Source organism: Leopardus geoffroyi, chromosome C2 (assembly GCF_018350155.1).
Source record: "Leopardus geoffroyi isolate Oge1 chromosome C2, O.geoffroyi_Oge1_pat1.0, whole genome shotgun sequence".
NCBI lineage: Eukaryota > Metazoa > Chordata > Mammalia > Carnivora > Felidae > Leopardus > Leopardus geoffroyi.
The window spans coordinates 112569188-112590827 of NC_059333.1; positions in this window are offsets into that span (position 1 = coordinate 112569188).

Consider the following 21640-nt stretch of genomic DNA (forward strand, 5'->3'; position numbering starts at 1 on the left):
AGAAATAAGATAGAAATAACTCTATAACCTTTTAATAAGTTTCTCCATTTTGCCTAAGGTACTTTTATAAGCCTCTGTTACTTGCAACGGAAGGATCCCAGACTAAAATATGAAGTACCATAGTCTTAAATGGATCTTCAGGCAACCACATCATTTTCTTTTTTCTAAGTCAGTTTCTAATGGAAGTAAGGAGGGAACACCTGAGGTAATGAGAACAGTGAACAGCTTCTGGAAGTTTATAAAAGGACATTTTAAGGTCAAAACGTGGGGAAAACACAAGGTTCAGATGATAACTCAGTCACCCTGACAGCAAACAAAATAAAAACTGCCATCTCAGCTATACTGACAGCAGGAATATTCTAAAAAAGTTGGTAAAATGAGGGCATGTCTCACTTTTTATCATGTATCATTGCTTTATTTATCTTTATCTGTATAAATATTTATAAATAAATAAAAATTTATAAATAAATAAAATATAAATAAATATTTATTGTGTATTATTGCTTTATTTATCTTTATTTATCTGTATAATAGTTTACATATATTATCTTCTTTATGAGACAATGCAGCTCTGAGGACCTGGTTCCTAATTCATCTCTGTATTTGCCCATCAATCAGCATGAGGTCTGTTATTTAGTATTTAGTATGTGTTTAACAGATATGTGTTAATTGAATGAATATGATGGGGGAATAAGACTAACTTGACTCCTTTTTAAAATTCTGATATTCAGGGATAGCTTATTTGAAAACAAAGGAAATATGCCTTAAAAGAAGAGGCTCTCCTAGGTGGCACCTTACAGCTAGCAGAGTTCTTCTCAGTCACAACTAATTTGTCTCCCAGGGCATATGTGGCAATACCTGGAGACATTTGTGTTTGTCACAACTGACGGCGGGGATGCTACTACTATCTAGTGGGTAGAGGCCAATGATTCTGCTAAATATGCCAGAACAGTCCCACTCCCCAACCTTTTGTAATTCTACAAAAAGGAATTATCTGGTCCAAACTATCAATAGTGCCAAGGTTGAGAAATACTGCACTGGAGTTTTCTCTGATCAAAGACTCCTTCTTGCTGACTGGAGCAGAAAGAACGCCTTCGGGTTTCAGTTGCTAATACTAACAGCTGGTGCCAGAGATATTATTTGTCCCACTACAGCAATTCTCCCCTTATCTTTTTTAGTAATAAAACATCATGAGTTTTAGCTGGGCCCTTGGCTACCAAGAAAAAACTATATTTCTCATCTTATAGCCAAGATTGAGGATGAGATTGAGTTCTAGACAATGGAAAGGAGTGGAAGCGATGTGTGCTTCCTTCTTTAAAAGGAAAGCTTTTGTACTCTCCATTCTTTCCTTCCTGCAAGGTATAACATAGACGGGGAAGATGTGAATGATATTTGTCCACGTAGATGTGGGTAAAATCACAAGAAATGCAGAGCAATGGGGTAATAGAAACCTGTGTCTCTGAATGACCTCATGGAGCAGTCACCTACCTGTCTTGTCCTGTTTCTGCCAGACTGTCACCTGAGCAAAAAAAGTTAATTTCTTTGGACCGCAGGGTTGTTTGGGTCCTTTGTGATAGCAACTGAGGTTTTACCCTAACTAATACAAAATAGATATAGTTTTATTGTTCTGGTTGATGGCTTGGAGTAGCACTATAGGAGACAGAAAGCTACACTCACATGGTTCAGAATACCATCAACAAGAGTAGTAAAAACTGATAAATACATGATATTGGCAGACAGTGGGAAGAAGACCACATCTCAAAAGAGACCATATTTTCTGTGTGCAGTGACTTTTGTAGCAGTCTGCTAACCCATAGATGATACAAACTGTAGGACATGGTTGGACATGGTGATTTTTTAATTGTAGAATTTAGAATGTATACTGATTTTGTTTTCTTTTCCTGTATTGATGTTGCTGTTAATTTCTTTGTTTATTAGCTTAGGAATTTTGATAGGATATATGGCCATCTAGTAGAAAAAAAATTTCCCAGTTTTCTATTTATAGAAAAGAGATGGCCATTTGACTCACTGAAAGGAATAGAGATCTTAGGAATAATGCAGATGTTGTATTTAGTGATTTGAGGAATGGTGAAAATGATAACGTTTTAAGCAGCTACCAAGTACCTGGTGGTCTGCTTTCTTCTCATTGTTATGGGATACAATTTGGAGAAAAATAACCATTTTTTTCTCCTACACTTTCTGGCTGCTGCCTCAATTTCTACCCACCAAGTAAGTGGCTTTCAGTCTCTCAGAGAAGGTCATATGCAGCTGAGAAAGAGGAAATCTATTGAGTTCCTCAAGAGATATGTTAAAACTCCTATGAGTCAGGCATTTTGAAAGCCAACACCTTATAAAAGCCAAGTTTTTTGAGACCACAGAGGACTTTTTAGGCAACAAAAGGCTAAGCCCCTGGAGATTGCTGACCATGAAATCTTGAGAATAAAGTTGGGGAGAAATGCATGTTGAGATAAGAGTGTTTTCCCACACAAACGAAGATGAAATTTAACATGTAAGTGGGATAAGTATTGTTGGAGAGGAAGGGGCTAGAGTTTGGAAGCTGAAGGTGACTGAGATGGTATATTGTGCCCCACCCTCAGCTTAGCCAAGCTCTGGGTGGGGTAAATGAAGACCATAGATGGATTTGGTAGGGGTTTGCAATCAGAGGAGGCAAGTTTTCTATGAAGCCTGAGGGAGTGCAACTCTCAAAGTCAAGTCCCCTGAATGTACATGTTTCCAGACAACATCATTGTTGCCTAGTGATAGAAGAGTAGAATCAGGGATGTGTCATTAGAGATGGTCACAGATATCCTATCCTAAGTTTCTCACAGTTTGGACTAGTTCAGAAGAGTGTTAAAATTTTTCTGTATCCTTGAAAAGGGGACAAGAGAGCTGATTGGGACTTTGTACAGACCTTATAGGTAGGATAAGAAGGATAGGAAGTGACCTTTGACATGGCAGAGGAAAAGTAGAGGGGGGTGAAGATGCTATGATAGTGGGGATAAGTGGGCTAGAGTTTGCTGAACAATATAGCAGTAGACACAGCATAGGACTGAGGAAAAGAAGTAGACACATTAGTCCTGTATACGTCAATGTGTATTGAATCCCTTCAAAAAAAAAAAAAAAGTATGTCATCCCCTCAAGAAAAGAGAAGAGCATGAAAACAATCTGGAATTGACTATTTACCCAAAGAAATGGAGAAAACTCTCATAGGCCTTCTACATAAATACACAGTAACCTCCAATGGATGGAGATGAGAAATCTTTCAAAGATCCACACATCATGGAGATGTTTTCAAGAAATGGATTCTGAGCAAAGACAATAGTTTCCAAATTCTAGAAAAGTATAGAAAAGTCTTAAGAATGAACTAAAGTAAATAGTATTTGAAGAGAGCATAGAGGAATAAATGTGGTAGAATGAATATGTGATAGAATGATTGATATCTGAAACTTTCTACCACCTTTTCAAATGGTCTCAATGTCCATTGAATGTCCTAATGGAATCTAGGCATTTATTGCTATAGAAGGGGAATAGATAGAGTTGAAAACAAATTGTCAGTTGGTTCCTACACATGGCTTAAAAAATCCTTATTGCGTAAATAAGAATATTGAAAGCCAAGGCTTACTATTGTAAGTGCCAGAGTTATGAGAAATAAAGTTTAATTAAGGAGCAAATTTTGAAAATGCAAAGACTACCAAGCTTTCAGATTAGCAACTCCAAGAGGAAGAAGGCATGATGATTTACGGGCAGTTTTCTCAGTCAAAAGAGACAGAGATTCAATCTGTCACTAGGAGAAGGAGACTCATAGGACACAGGACTAGACTTTAGAGGTTTGTGTGTGTCTGGGAATGGGAGGTTTCAGCACCCCTCCCCACCTCCATTGATCCTAAAGCTCTATGCAGTAAAGCCAAACAGAATCAGTGCCACTAGCTTGACATGAACCACGTACTCTCGGTGGCCAGGCTCACAAAACTAACCACAGTTTAGGTAGAGAGTCAGGTAGCACACTCAGTAAAAATATTAAGACACCTATGAGGAAGGTTTAACCATGAAGTTTTCAAATGTAAAGCAAAAACCAAAACAGAAACAAAATAACAAAAAGATACCAGTGTACCTTCTTACAGAATTTACAAAAAATGAAAAATTGGCCTGATTTTCTTTGGATTTAAAAAAATAAATAAATATGTTCAAATATTCTCTATCTGCATACCATTCAATGATCTTAAAAACAGACAATGTTCGTCTTAGCATAGATGTGAATCCTTAGGCAATAGGGTAAAGAAAAGAGATTAGATCTCAAGAGCCAGGCTGTGAAGCCCATGTCAGGGTCTAGGCTTCTGGCTGGGCCTCTGGCTGAATCATTTGCCAGGCCTTGTCTGGGCCTATGGTGGGCCTGTGAGTAGGTCATGGGCTAGGCCTGGGTCTGGGCCTGGGTCTAGGTCCAGATCTTAGGCTAGACTTGAAGTCTGAAGCCATGGCTGAGACAAAGCCTAATCCTAAATCTGGGTTTGAGATTATGCCTAGTTCTGGATTAGTTCTGGGCCTACATGTAAGACTGAGCCTAGGGCTGGGGCGGGAGTATCGTCTGTTCCTGAGAGGGTTCTGGGTGGGAGGCTGGACCTGAGGCTGGGGCTGACGCTGCAAATTTTTATCTATAAGAGGAAGTTTCTGTTACAGCTGCAGAGGCCTTGTTTGTGATTAAGTCAGTAGACATCAGGAGTCATATCTAGACTTCTCTGATAAGGTCACTGAATTTATCTCAGTGACTGAGAATTTCTCATGGAAAAGCAAAGGCTTTCAGACTCAGTCTTCCATTTAAATCCTGAAATCTTGATAACTGAATTAGAATAACACTTCATCACGAGGAGAATACAAGTGAAGGCATAGCTAGCTTTAGTTATGGCAAAGAGCCTTTTTATTTTTTTATTTTTTTAATTTATTTAAATTCAAGTTAATTAACATACAGTATAGTATTGTTTTCAGGAGTAGAACCCAGTGATTCATCACTTACATATAATACCTAGTGTTCATCCCAACAAGTGCCCTCCTTAATGCCCATCACCAATTTAGCCCATCTCCCCCACCTTCCCTCCAGCAACCCTCAGGGTTTTTTTTTTTTTTCTGTATTTAAGAGTTTCTTATGGTTTGCCTCCCTCTCTGTTTTATCTCAGTTTTCCTTCCGTTCCCCTCTGTTCATCTGATTTTTTTTTTCAACGTTTATTTATTTTTGGGACAGAGAGAGACAGAGCATGAACGGAGGAGGGGCAGAGAGAGAGGGAGACACAGAATCGGAAACAGGCTCCAGGCTCCGAGCTGTCAGCCCAGAGCCTGACGCGGGGCTCGAACTCACGGACCGCGAGATCGTGATCTGGCTGAAGTCGGACGCTTAACCGACTGCGCCACCCAGGCGCCCCCCATCTGATTTTTTTTAATTCCACATATGAGTGAAATCTTATGATATTCATCTTTCTCTTATTTCCCTTAGCATAATACCCTCTGGTTCCATCCATGTTGTTGCAAATGGCCAGATTTCATTTTTTTGATCATTGAGTAATATTCCACTGTATATATATATATATCACATCTTTTTTATCCATTCATCAGTCAATGTGCATTTGGGCTCTTTCCATAATTCGACTATTGCTGATAGTGCTATGATAAACATTGAGGTGCATGTGCCCCTTAGAATCAGCATTTTTGATTCCTTCGGATAAATACCCAGTAGTGCAATTACTGGGTCATAGGGTAGTTCTAGTTTTAATATTCTGAGGAACCTCCATATTGTTTTCCACAGTGTCTATGCCAGTTTGCATTCCATCAGCAATGTAAGAGGGTTCCTCTTTCTCCACATCCTCGCCAACATCTGTTATTTCCTGAGTTGTTAATTTCAGCCATTCTGGCAGGTGCGAGGTGGTATCTCATTGTGGTTTCAATTTATATTATTCTGGTGAGTGATGTTGAGCATTTTTTTTTCACTTGCCTGTTAGCCATCTGGATGTCTTCTTTGGAAAAGCATCTATTCGTTTTTGCGGTGTTTAGTTTGATAAGTTTTTTACACATTTTGGATATTAACCCTTTATCTGATATGTCATTTGCAAATATCTTCTCTGTTATGGCGAAGAGTCTTAACAATTGTTTGGCAGTGAGAAGGCACTCAGATTCATTAGTTCTTTTAAATCCTAAACAATTTTCAGTTATTCATAGTTTATGTTTTAAAGTGATCATTTATATCTTAATCAAACATGTTGCTTTTGGTTGTTATTGATATTGGTTTTGGAACTAAATGATTATTACAGTAACTGTCATTTCTAACATTATGTGGGTCTGTGATTCTATAAAAATGTCAGAGATACATTAAGGACCACTCATTCGATTCCAGCTCTGCCTTTAACTTGATTTTGAACATGTTGGTTTCTCTTAAAACCTCCCTCGTGGCATCACAGCATTGCTTCCTGGAGTTGTGAGAAGTCTGTCAGCTGGTACAAAGTACCAAATCAACAAGCCATACTCTTTGAGTATCCATTCCCTTCATTCATAGGTGTCATCCGTCCGCTACCAGGACTCACTATTGAAATTCTTCTCCTAGGGAACACAAGCTACTTTAAGCAACTCAGTGGTTTGAGTTGAACAAAACTGGTTGTGAATAATCTAGAGACTGTAGAACACCCCATGAAAAATTGCTGAAGTACAAGCTACTATCTCAACTTGTACTTCTTTTCCCTCTTCTGCTTTGATCTTGGTTAGAGAAAATAACCATTATTGAGTTTCTATGATTTGTCTGACACTTGAAACTCATTTACTCACTTAATTTTCAGAATGGCCTGCAAAGAAGTGTTGTGATTCCTACTTAGCATGAGGAATATGAGCCTGAGAGAGATTAAATCACTTGCCTTTGGCTACGTAGGCTGGGATTTAAAGTTAACACCCTTAGACCCTATATAGGACTTCCTATTCTCTGATTCCTGGGGTGCTTATTATAGAAATGACAGTGCTCCCTGACTCATAATTATGTTCTTGCTTTTGGTTTCTGATCCATATTAGGTTTCCTGACCCTCATTTCCCCTTCAATATTGTGACCTAACCTTTATCTGGAATCTGAGCCTCAGTCTGTGATTCACCATTAACTATTCTCTTGTGCGGTTCCTACAAGTGGAATTTTTAAGGTATGTAAGCATTGAATTAGTTTTGTTAAACTGAATAAAGAAAAACTCATTTATTTATTTTTATTTTTTTATTTTTTTTTCAACGTTTATTTATTTTTGGGACAGAGAGAGACAAAGCATGAACGGGGGAGGGACAGAGAGAGAGGGAGACACAGAATCGGAAACAGGCTCCAGGCTCTGAGCCATCAGCCCAGAGCCTGACGCGGGGCTCGAACTCCCGGACCGCGAGATCGTGACCTGGCTGAAGTCGGACGCTTAACCGACTGCGCCACCCAGGCGCCCCAAGAAAAGCTCATTTAAAATGGAGTTGGAAGGCCGGAAAGGAAACCTCTACCTCTCTTGCTCTTCAACTGCTGACTCCAACAGGATAAGACTATCCTTTGCATTTCCAAAGAGAACAAGCCTATCTTACTATTCCAGCAAGAGGAAGGAAGAATGTTTCCTTGCTGGGCAAAAGCACAGCCAATAAGAAAATGCCACAATTTAGCGAATGAAACACAATTACTATTCTGAACTCTTGCTTTCCTTTAGTGGACTTTTTTTTTTTTTTTCAAAGCAGCCCCTCCCAACTTCCTCCTTTTCTCTATGAAATAATGTTCTTCTCCTTAGATCTCCTGACTTGCCTATGGTTAATCATAGCTTGCATGTCCCCAGTTACAAGTCCTTTGCTGTTCCTAAACAAACCCACCTTGCTGGTAAAATAACTAGCTGTTTTAAGGTTGATAGTTTGGACTTACATAATGATGTAGAAATTAAGATATATGATATATAAACTAACAAAAAGAAATATAACAATTCTTGACTTTCACAGGACAGTGTGTGTGTGTGTGTCTGTGTGGTGTGTGTGTGTGTGTGTGTGTGTGTTATTCAAGACAAATTACAAATCCCAAGGCAATTTCTTATCCTCATCCAGGATAATATGCTGTTGCCTATGCCAGTCTGTTTGTTTTTAAAGAATGCAAATTAATTTTAATATTGGACTATGGCATTTCCAAGGATGGAAAACCTGTTGCAAAAATGTCATATGATTCAAATATCATTTGAATTCCACTTTGAATAGCATTGCCTGTGACATCCCTTCATATAGTAGCACAGATGGTAGAAAGGTGTTTATACATTCACATTTTTTATATTCCTTATCAATTTCATTCATAATCTTTGGTACTGTCCATTGAGACAGTTGACATTATTGAGACACTAAGATATGTATAGAAATATCCAACCTTTTCAGTTACCCGGAGTAAACAAACCCAGGAAACTCAGGGTCATGAGAAAGTCATTAGTCATGACCTTGAGGAGTTAATGCAGCAAAGAAAATCAGGGAGAAAGATTTTGCCAACAGATTATTACTCAACATCATTTTTTTTGGTAAAAGAAAAATATTAAAAGGTAAAACAGAACGTCTTATTAGCACTACTCACTATTAATGTGCTTAGTATGACTAACATAGTGGTAAGATTGTCCTGGCCACCAGAGTCTCTAAGGGACTGTGAACATTCTGCAAGCAGTTAGTACTCAGTACCTCAGCCTCTGAAATTACACTAGGAAAGAAATGAGACCTCTATTTTCTTTCACTATTTTTCATGAAATGCAACATCTGGACAGTGAACCTTTAAATTAACTTGACTAAGTGTTGGCTATTAAAAACAGAGTGCTAATGATGTAAAGGAAAAAATGATTGAAGATAAATATCACCAAGTCGTATTAAGGTAGCAGTAAAAGGGATTTTCCAGTCAGAGCTAGATTTACGTATAATAAATTATCTAAATGTTAGCCTCTTACGAATTCTGTGGTGTTGGCAAAATAAAATAAGAAATTGATTCATACTAAAATTTCACAAGTCTTTGTCTTTCCTTCACGTAAGAGTCTTGAACTCTAATAAATGCAAATAACCTTGCCTGAAAGATGATGCCATCCAGTAACGGGCACAAAGCTTAAAGGACAACCAGAACAGGACCATATGAGTGAGCCCATGAGGCAGAGTCACCTCTTAAGTGCATATGTGCTGATTTGCTTTGGGACTGCCTGTTTGTCACATTGGCATGGATGGGTATCTGAAGGAAGGTTTTTCTAGGGTAGGGAGAGAGAGAGAGAGAGAGAGAGAGAGAGTTGGATCACCCAAAAGGAAGTAATTCAGTGGGGCAGGTAGACCATAGCTGCACAAAATTATATGGAAAACACTGATTTAAGCACAGAGACTTTAAAATTACACACTCTGGGAGCACCTAGGTGGCTAAGTCAGTTAAGCATCTGACTTTGGCTCAGGTTATGATCTTATGGTTCATGGGTTTGAGCCCTGCATTGAGCTTTGTGCTGACAGCTCAGAGCCTGGAGCCTGCTTTGAATTCTGTGTGTGTGTCTCTCTCTCCGTCCCTCCCCCACTTGTGCTGTATCCCTCTCTCTCTCAAAAATAAATAAACATTAAAATAAATAAATAAATAAATAAATAAATAAAATTACACCCTCCTGGCCTCAAATCCTTCATCCATTTACCATTTGTGGAGACAAAATACATGACTGTGCTATGGCTTACTTTCTTCAGCTAAATTTCCTAGATGTATGGATAAGAGTAAAATGAGAACGAGTATCAGAAGAATGGTATAAAATTTAGCTATACAAAATTAGAAAATATTTAGCTCTTGGTAGCTAGTATTAATTCTATTATTATCATCATCACCACCTCCATTGTATAGTTGGAGTGTGGATTCTGGAGTTAAGCTAGTTAGGTTCAAATCCTTTCTCCTCCATTTACTAACTTTGTAACACTTGACAGGTTATTTATCCTTGATATGCCTTGATGTCCTCATCTGTAAAATGATAATTATTTCTACCTTGTGAAGTTGTTAGGAGAATTAAATAATTTAATTCAGGTGAAGCTCTTAGAATCATAAGATCTTGCAAATAGTAAACACTCCAAATGTTAGCTGATATTACATCTATATAATTTCAGAGTTTAAAAAAACTCTGAAGAGTGGCAATTTGAACATAAGAGAGGATACTTTCAGTATAGACTACTGGTTGCTGTTTAGACTATCTAAACTAACCTCAAGTGCCTCAAAGTTGAGGGGATTCTGTTATGCTTGCGGCAATACTTACAGTGACAGCCTTTCTAAGTAGGAGGGAACCAAGGGGTCATCCAGGCCCACTTGACACACGCACACTTTTTACAGCATCTCCAACAACACAAGGCATAGCCAATGGTGGGTAACATCACTTCTCAAGGCAGCCCGTCCAATTTTCAGATACTCATAGGATAGAAAATTTGCTCTTGTCTAATCACCACCTCAGTTCCCTCCTAACCACTGGACAAGTTATGTCCTAAAAAGCACCTCAGACTAAATCTAATTCCTCCTTCTTATGAAAAGTTTTGAATATTTGCAAATAGCATCCAAATCTACTCTTCTCCCCAATAGGCTAAGTTCCTCTTTCCTTGAAGCTAAGCTCCTTCCATTGTTGCTGGTGTAAGAGTAGCATGGAGTCCTTTGGAAGTCAAGTGAGAGGACATCAAATTTCCATGTGCTTAACTTGGGGAGTTTATCAGATTCCTCTAATGGAGGAATCTGCCCATGAAGGTGGGAATGCTAATACCCTGCTTTAGAGGCCACATTAGGGATTAAATGTATGAATATATGCATAACACTAGACACAACGTAGGTGCTCAATAACAGCAGTAACTACCCTGATAGTTACTGTTTTATATAGCATGTTTCTCCTGCTATTCTAGGCCTTTTTTTAAGTTTATTTATTTATTTTGAGAGAGAGAGAGAGAGAGGGAGAGAGAGAATCCCAAGCAGGCCTGGACTGTCAGCACAGAGACCCAAGTGTGGCTCCAACTCAGGAACAGTGAGATCATGACCTGAGTTGAAACTAACAGTGGGACGTTTAACTGACTGAGCCACCCAGTTGCCCTTATTCTGGGCCTTTTTTTGATGAAAGTGTTCAATGTACCAGCAGGTGGAAGAGAGTAAAATAATTTTTCACCTTTTCTGTACTATTCCTAGATGTGAGCTACTGTTTTTTTTTAAGTTTATTCATTTATTATTTCAGAGAGAGAGAAAGAGAGAGAGAGAGAGAGAGAACAAGCAGGGGAGGGACAGAGAGAGAGGGAGACACAGAATCTAAAGCAGGCTCCAGGCTCTGAGTTGTCAGCACATATCCTAATGTGGGGCTCAAACTCACTAACCACAAGATCATGACCTGAGCTGAAGTCGGACACTAACCTACTGAGCCACCCAGGCGCTCCAATGTGATCTATCCTTAAATTTAGGACTCTCATAGATACATTTGAAATTACTTATAAGTAATAAATGTGGGGAAAGTTACAGAATGCTTATCATGTGTTGTTCATTGTGTTAAGTGGGTATCAGGTACATCCTGTACTGTCTCCATTACAATAATACTATGAGGCAAAGTCCATTATTATCCCCATTTGTAAAAGAGAAAATTAGGCTTTAGTGATACTAAGAAATTTCTACAAGTTCACATAGCTAGGAAGTGGCAAAAGTAAAATTATAATTCAAGTCTTTCTCGTTTCCTTTTAAATCCTCTTTTATGTTACCTGTTCTTCACAATCAATGAGTTGATTGAACACACAATAGCAAGAATGATGTCACCTCCCCCCAAATCCCAAAATACAACTGGGAAAATGATGACAATACTAAAGTTAGGGGAAGTAGATGGAAGCAACGAGGTGTCCTCTGAACGTTAAAACAGAAGAACCCCCAAACTGCCAGTAATTACTCACCGAAAGTGTGAGGGGCCGATCTGAGAATCAGCAATTGCAAACTGGGGAGGGCGGAAGATTTTTACATTTCACATCTTGGCACAAGGGGTCCACGGACAGGTGTGAGGTTGATTTAGAGTATTACAAATTTTCAAAATTAATCAACTGAAGCTATCTTCTAGGATAAAGTCAAACGTTGATGGAAAACTAACTTCTGGACATAGAATCCAAACTGAAAAAACAGTGTCAACTGAAGTAAAGAAAAGAGAAGTTCCAAGTATTGTAACTTCAGGAAACATATGACAATTTTTTAAATTTACTTTATGAAAATACAGAATAGTAGGGTCTGGCTCGGGGATACTGGAAGACCTTCAGGGTCCAAAATGGTTCCATTCATGCTGTTACCTGCCATCTGCAGGGAGCTTAGCTGGGACTCTTACCAGAGGTCTTGATTCTTCTCCTTGAGGGGACTATCATCATGACTTCTTGTACTTTCTCAAGCCTGAGAAGTCCAAGAAGACTTAAGAAGAAGGCAGAAAGCAAAAGCTGTTAGTTCTCATAAGTCCTGGGCTCCGAAATCCCCAGAAATCACTTCTGCTACATTCTACTGATTAAAACAGTCATAAGACCAACCCAGATTCAAGGTGTGGGAAAATAAACTCCACCTCTCAAAAGAAGAGTGGCACATATGTCCAGTAAGAAAAGAATCTATGGAGGCCATTTTGGGGGACTATCTAGCATGCATGTTTATACCACAAACAAAGAATGAAAGTGTATCCAGTTGTTGATATAACTACACTGAAACAAACTATTCCAACTAACTTTAAATATACTCATAGATTATACATCTTTAGTAGGTATATTCTAAGGACAAAAATAACTGCAAAATGAAATTTGTATCTTAAAATTATTTTAGAAATCATATCATCTGTGGTAATGTTAATATTGACATTCTGAGATTATTATGTAAGTTAGAAAAAGTAAATGAGGAAATTACATGGTATTGTAAATTTATCATTCCTCATTATTGAGAATCGGGATTCTCAGCATGGGAAAAAGAAGACAGAATAAACTCATGATGTATTTTATCTTATTTTTTCTTTATAATGTATTTTATCTAAAAAAATGCTATCCACTAAAATTCCTAGACAAATAATTAATCTAGAAGAAACACACAATTACCACTCAAATTGAAATATTATGTCTCACTAAAAAGAATGAGAGTTCCTTAATAAATTGCTGATTTTACTAATAAGAAATGTTCAAGATGGTGTACTAAATGGTAAGGAAACTATCAAAAACACCAAAACAGTCATACCAAAATACTTAGAAGCCTACTTGAAGAATTTCTCAGTGGCCAAATAGGAAACAATTTAACCATTAGCCAAGATACAACTACAGTAAGTTTAAACATATCACAAAGTTTAAATACATGAGTTTAATACTGTTGGTGTGTATATATATATATATATATATATATATATATATATGTATGTATATGTATATATATGTATATGTATATATGTATATATATGTATATGTGTGTGTATATATATATATATATATATATATATATATATGCTACATCAGGGAGACATTAGGAGTTCATTTTACTATTGTTTAATTATTAGGATTTACTTTTTGGTCCAGAATAAAAAGTTAAAAATTTCAGGATAATTTAAAAACCAATACTCAATGTCCTTTCATCATTATTTATATATCATAGAATTGTGAACAAAATTTCCTAAACATTCTTAGATATACAAATAGTTTTAAATATCATCACAAGGAAGAAAAATTTCTTAAAAATGAAGTGATTTTGAATCGTGTAAGACCAGATAACAAACCACATATGTTCATTCTTTCTGAAAAATTTTGAGTAATACTTGTTAAAAATATAAATGACTGTTTCCCAATAAAACCATTTCAATTGTATAAACAAAATACATCCACAGTCACCAATTTGGTGATTATTCAGGAATCTGGTAAAATAAATGATCATTTCTCTTTTAAGCATATCACAATTGCTGAATGAAACAAAAATAAAATTATGATCCCTTTTCTACCTATACTCTACATAATCAATAGCTGCCTAAATTACAAACTCTTTTCATTCCGTTTCCAAGGTATTCAATCACTTCACATTTTTGTTTGATGATATGACATTATAGAAATTATTTAGCCCTTTGTTTTATTTATCTAAATTTTAAGACATGTTGTTTATGACTTCTAATGTCCTTAAACTCACATAAACCCTGTAGGTATCATTTTATGGCCTTCAACCTCATTCCTGTACAAAAGCTTGGTGTGCTGTCCAAAAATGCAAAAAAGCAGTGATGAAAAAATTAGAGGTTTTATGAATAATGCTCTTCCTAGTTATTAGACATTTAGAATGGATATTTCTTTCCACCTCATTGAATTTGTATCATAATTCTCTAAATAACAAGAGATATTATAAATATAATACAATATTCTAACAAAATAAAATACTTGAAGTCAGGAGTATTTCAAAATACTTGAGGTCAGTGTAGTAGAAATTATTTACATAATGCTGATTTGAAAATAAATTATGCTTTTGACTCTTATTTGAATCTATATGTGACGTGGATATGAAAATTTTATATTTATTGATAACTGAGCACAGTTTTGTAACTGTGTACAATAGTAACTGACTAAACTGGAGTGCACTGGAACGGAGTTTGAAAATAACAGTCAGGGATCTCCACAATTCCTTTTCAAGTCGCCTTGTAGGGATTGAGAAGGAAAGATTTCAAGCAGCTGCCTGTGATCCACTTCCTTCCTGTTTGGGGGAGTAGAGAGGCACCTCAGAAGGAATAAAGCTGGTCTAAATTTGTAAACATGGTCTAAAATTGGACCTCCTCAAAAACAGATTAATGATATTCACTAGAGAGTCCTTATCTATGAAATAATGAAATTTTTTAGCAGAATATCCATGGTTTATGATTGATATATTGATGAATAAAGCTAGAATTTGGCTTTATGAAGCACGGCTTCCTATGTCACATAAGCTGTAAGTATCTGACATAAAACATCGATCAAAATCTAAACACTAAAGTGTTCTGTAAGCTTTCTTAGATACCTTGTCTATTATTTTGGATCAGAGAGCTTGTCCAATGAGAGAAAGATGGACCTGGGAAAGTGTTCATGAAGTTCGAGAGCTCTCCTTGATATGCCTATGCCTCTTGATGGCCCATAACCTTGAAAATGTTAGTAAACCTTGAAACTGGATATATTTTATTTATTTATTTATTTATTTATTTATTTATTTATTTACTACTTACTTATTTACTTATTTGAGTTGAGCTGTTTATTCGTGTCAGACTATTTTAACATTATCTTGAAGTATTTAAACACTGTCTAAATTAAATCATGGGATTTCCTAATGACTATTCTGTGCTGTGATTGAGAAAGAGTAATGGATACTAAAGCTCTGAGTAGTTATAAGACCAAAAAAAAACATCTTTCTTTTTGTAAGTGATTATAAACAATAATTAGTAAAAGAATAGAAACCGTTTCTAAGAAATATGAATGTTACTGATATTTGCACCTACGTGGATAAATAAAAAAAAATTATAAGTATATTTTACGCTGGATATTTTGTCTGTGACCTCTGCAAAGGAAACCAGTTACAAAATAAGATTGCTTGCTATAATTGATAATGGAGTAGATATTTCTATATATTGGCTCTTAACATTTGGAGGCTGCATCCTGGAGATCATTTGAAAAGGAACAGACATTCAAAGTGATTTCCTCACTTCAAAAGGGACATAAAAATTTGCAGGAATTTGGAAAGAACAGCTTGAGAGATCTGCAGATTATGCTGATCTCAAGCCGCTTTTTATGTACCTTGAGAAACGATGTTGTACACAGCCGAAGTATGACATTCTCTCTTACTGGATGCCATCATGAAGATGATACCAATATTTCTAAAATATGTTTCTTTACTGACAGGATATCTTTAAAATCTCAAAAGGAGGTTTGAAGATAATATTAACTTTCCCTGTATTGGTAACATCGGACTCGATTTAAGCTCAGAGACTAGACCTAAAGCAATAGATAAGAATGAAATTTTCTTGGGGGGGAAAGAATGAAAAAGAAAAGGGAGCCAAGAACACCAATATTTAAAAGGTGGCTAAAATACAAGGGCCAGAGCTTGCAGAGCAGTAAAAGATAGTAGGACAAAGTCCGTCAAATTAACGATTTAATTATTGAGTAAATTTTGCTTCCTGTCTTTGTTTAATTCTCCCTAAAGTAACCCTTTGGGGAAAAGTCCTCATTTGAGAAACCTTAAATGGTTCCATGTATCCTGCACTGCAAGCCGAACAGCACTGTGCATGTGTATGATGTCTCCACTACCAGAGGGTTGTTACTGATCACCTTCCTTGTAATTGCACACTTCCACAGTAATTGCTCCCTCACTGGGTTGGCCTGCAAACGTCTACCTTCTGGGCCTCTGCCTTTGCACCTCAACTTCTTGCTCTGTGGTGCTGCTCACTCCCATGCCAGCCCTCAGCAGGATGAACATCACCCGCACATAATTTCCTAACCTACCAAGACAAAAGTCAGACCTCTCTTCTATGCACTTTTAGTAATTTGGGCACATCTCTGTTTTTGCCCTGACCATGTTATGCATATCTGTTTATACGTCTGTTTTTCCTATTAAGATCGCGAGCTAACTGAAGCTAACTAAGATCGTGAGCTAATTTAATGAGGGGAACATTTGCTGTTCAGAGCTTAACCAATGACATAATTTCTGGCTTATGCTGGGCATTCGATAAATATGTGTTGAATATTTATTGAATTTGTTGAGTAAGTATATTTGTTATAGAAGGGGTAAGCTGTCACATAACTCTGTTTACGTGATATGATTTTGATTTTGATTTTGAATGTGTTTAGAACTCATGACACATCTTAGTTTATTTTGTCTCATCAATCTCGGAGTATAGACAAACATTTAATGGAAAAACATGACAGAGGAACAAAACAATTGAATTATTGATGTAATGAGCTTTACTTTTTGATTAAATGTATTACAAATGTATATATTTATCTCTGTATATAACAAATTTATATGTGTATGTCCAGACTTTCTCCAGGTCCACTAATTTGGGAGCACAAATAGAATCACAGAAACCAGTGCTTTGTCTTGTTTATGCTCCACTTACTCAGCATGTGTGAAATCCCACCCAGGTGTGTATTTATGTAAGGCCCCTGGGATATGTCTCATTTAGGTTCATAAGTATGCTCATGTTCCCTTCTCCTCTCCTGACAGATTCTTTCTCATGGCATCTTCCTGGCATTGCTGAACACAGATCTAACTAACCACTTTGCTCCTGATGGGTACTTCCATGTAGATCTGTCATCATTAGTTCTAATGGAAACCACCATCATTGCTGATGGATGTTATTTTATAACTCAAGTTTCAAAATAGTTTGATGTTCCAAGTTTACACGTGAGAGAATCTTTATTTTTACCTTCTATTATATGGAGGTTTTGGGTAATGTGGGTGGATGTTGGGGGTGTGTGGCTCACAAAGCTGTGCTGCTTGGGCCCCTATGTTTTACAAAGATTCTAATGAAACAACTTTTTTTCAATTAACTTATATCTACTTTTCTCCCCAGAATTCAAACATGACTATGTGGGACTTAAGCCAAAAAAAAAAAAAAAATCCTAAGTGACCCACATTGTGTTGTACCCAGAATCACCCATGTCCCATGACAAAGGCCTTGTCCTGAAAACAATTGGCTGAATGCACCTGTTTTGCACCGATGATGAATTCTTCCCCTGTGGACCTGTTCATACACACCTATGTGCACACAGTGCATGCTGCCTTGCCCCATGATTCACCAAGCACTAGTCTTTATCCCAGTTGTGGACAAATTGAAGCTAAAATTGAAGTAATAGTTTCTAATACACACATTATAGCTCTTGTAGGATGCATCGATTTTGTAACACACCAAAATATTTACTACTTAGTTTTTGTTCCGTTGGAAACCACAGGAAGTGGGTAAAATGTAATACATGCAAGGCGGAACAGCCCTGTTTCAGCAACTACTATTAAGTTTAAGAATGAATGCCCTCATCCTTTCCCCCATGATAATAACTTTAAAGTCTGTCACAAGTTAACTTGGGTGGAGACTTTTAAAACATGCCCTTTGTTATATTTTAACTTAGTACACTACACTTTGAATGGAAAGCTATGAAATTAGCTCTCATTAAATTAATTTCAAACTCTTTGTATTCTTAGAAGTTAAATCTCAAATGAAGAAAACTACATTTTTAGGAAGAAAAAATTTTAAATCTCCCTTCCCATTATCAGTGTTTTCTTATTGAAAATAATGTTTCATAATAGGTTGTAAACAACTTTTCCAAAATATCTTAGTGGATTGAAATTTGGGGTAATCACTTGGACTTCTTAACAGAGATTGTCATGAAGAGTTTGTGTTTCTTTGGAGTCAGATCTAAGTTTCAAAGCCGATTCTGACCCCTGCCTTGCTCAATTTCTCAAAGCGTATTTCCCCAACAGTACATTGGAGATAATAATACGACCTAAATGGCAAGACTCTTGAGGAATCTAATGAGTTACTAAGACACAGCCAATAATTTTTTTACATGGCATTCCTTGTTCTTTTTCTTTATGTGACATATATACACACATCAGTATAACATTATGTATTTCAAGTATTCATTTGCACATATATAATGTGACATGACAAACTGTAATTTACTCTCTTTAGGGATCAAATCAAATAAACATATTCACAGCTAGAGGTTATAAATCTAATTATATGGTATATAGAATAAGAGAAAATTTGGTATTTGAATACATTATTACTTTCAACAGAAAGTTATCAAAAAGTAAATTTTCTAATAAAATATTGTCCATATTATTAAAATTTAGAGAAAATACGGACATGACTTATTGATTCTGTCTGAGAATCTCACTAAAACATAATCACAGGGTTCTAGGTCATAGGACTTCACATTGCATTGCTAAAGAAGCCAGCTACCTATAAATGTTATACACCTGATCATTATGTACAGAAATTTCTATTCTGACATGTTACACATTCTTAAGTTTATTGTATCATCTGAAAATATTATCTGTGGATTCCATACCATATGGTTAAATTCAAGATTTTATATGCGTCCAATATTCTGCATGTGTAAATAAAATGTCTGACTCCAGAGCCTATTCTAGAACTCATTCTCACATCATCCTGGAGTTGTCTTCCTTAGAGCTATGTTATAAGATGACTCTGGGACTAAACCATGTGATAAATTATAACGTAAACATTCTTAGAATCTAAATATGGTTTCTGAAGTGCAACCCTACCACTTACTAGCTATGTGACCATTAAACTCTCTGTGCCTTGGTTTCTTCATCTGTAACTTTCATAGGGTTTGGCAACAGTTGAATGAATTAAATGTATAAAGTGCTAGAGCAACTGTGCCTGGTACATTTTAAGTGCTACCTGTGTTTGTTATTACTATTATTGTGTTGATGGTTTACGATGGGATTTGATGACTCAGTCCTGAACAATCTCATTTCTTTTTCCACCCAGGGTTGAATAATAGATTACTCTCACAGGAATCCATAGCAAATAGAGATCAAAGCACCTGATTTGTTACTGGTAAGCCTGGACTGCAAAATGAGCTTGAGTTGAAAACTAAAAATTATAAATAACTTAAATGTCAGCAATGAAGTATTGACTAAAGCAATACAGCTATATCCATACAATAGATTACCATATAGTGACCAAGAGCTATACGCTACAAGTAGGTTTATTACCATAAAAGACTTATTGTCTTTTGACAATTGAATTTTTCAATTCTATTTGGACTTGAGACAATAATTTCTTTTAGGAACAATTTTACATTTGTTTTAAAGAGTTCTTTGCTAAGACCACTGGTCTACTCAAATATTTTTGGTACCAAAGTCTCTAAGTGGGGCAAAATTACCATTCATAAAGTATGGAGTGGGACCCAGAATGAGGAAAGTATGGAGACTAGCAAAAGGCAGGACAATGGGCAGTGGATGCTATTTGCTTTCAGAAAAATTATTGGTTTTGTTGGTTTTTTTTTTAATTACTTTTTGTTGAAAATTATTGCAGAGGTTAGGTTTAAAACCAAAACTCGTGCAAGGGAAAATAGAGAAAGCATGAATAAATGCACAGGCTGGAGTCAAATGATGGTCAATATGAAATAAGCCCTTAAGAATATTTAGAAGCTATGAGTGGGAATTTAAACTACTTATGATATATAGTTATATTATTCTGTGAAGCTTATTAATTCTAATGGAAAAAAGTTTCTGCTTTAGTAATGGCCTAGTAATTCCTATTGATCCACACTTCCTGCAAGGGACATCTCTAAATTCTGGGAATATATAAACAACCAACTACATAAAGATACTACAGACTGAACAAAACAAAGCAAGGAGGGGGATCCACACCTGACAGAAGTAAAAGGCACTGAGTGACATTCACAGTTACATTTTTAAGTAATCAGGCCAGGCTGGTTTGCTAAAATATAGAAATGAACCTACAGTCTATCTGGCATAAGAAAGCAAAGAATGAGTCCAGAGTAAACTCAGCAACTGGAAAGTGAAGGGGGAAGAACCCTGGAGAAGAGAGAGTTACAGACAGGGAACTGTACATCTGGTATATAAATTCTATTCAAGTCTCTAGCTGACCTCTGAACTATGGATGTGCTGGAAAGACTCTAAACAGCTCAGTTAAGGCTAAAATAATTGAAATGAGATTGCAGGGCTTGGAGTTTGAGTTCAGCCATGAAACAAAATATTTGTACTTTTCCATGGAACATAATAGAATCCAGAGACTCCACAATATATTATTCAAAATGTCCAGAACATAATCCAAATTTATTAGATATGAAAAAGCAGGAATTTGTGGCCCATACTTAAGATAAAATGCAATCAATGAGCATAAATGTTGATATGACCCACCTTGTGAACTAGCAGACACAGGTTTTAAGCATCAATTAGAACTATGTTCAAAGGTATGGAGGAAAATATAAGGGATGTGGCAATGGCATCTGGCGCATGTGTTTGTATATATACACTCTATTCTTTATATAAGACAGCAGTACTTATAAAAGCAGTGATGACAGAAAGTAGTCCAATCATGTACACTAAAAACGAGCATTGAATTCAATTTTAAGGACATTGATTCATAATAAACAACCATATAAAATATACCTTGCTAAGTTCTAGAAGGGCAATAAAAAATTAGATGTGGTTCTTCTAGTCACAGACCTTAGAGTTCACTTGAATCTAAACAACTATGTTATAAGTGCAAAAATAATTCATTTATTTCCAGATCTGCGGAGGAGACGACCTAAAGGAAGGCTTTCAGAAGGAGTGACAGATGACATGGGCCTTAAAAAATGCATAAAATTTTTTGTACTTGGGCATGATGGGACAGGGGTGAGCATGCAGCTGTGCATAGTGAAGGAAGTTCTGCATATAGAAGTGAGGTAACCATCTTTGGCTGGAGAGTATAGTTTGTGAAACTGGCGGTGGGAGATAACATATGATAATATTGGTGGGCCCAGATAGTGAAATTTTGGACCAAATAGCTTAGACAGGATTCTAAAAACAATAAGGAACCCATCAAAAGACAAGATACCAAAGCTCAACATCATTTCCTTTGATAACTACAAACCCAGAAAGAATTTCCATTATTTTTTGTTTATAATTCTTACAATCACCTAGTAC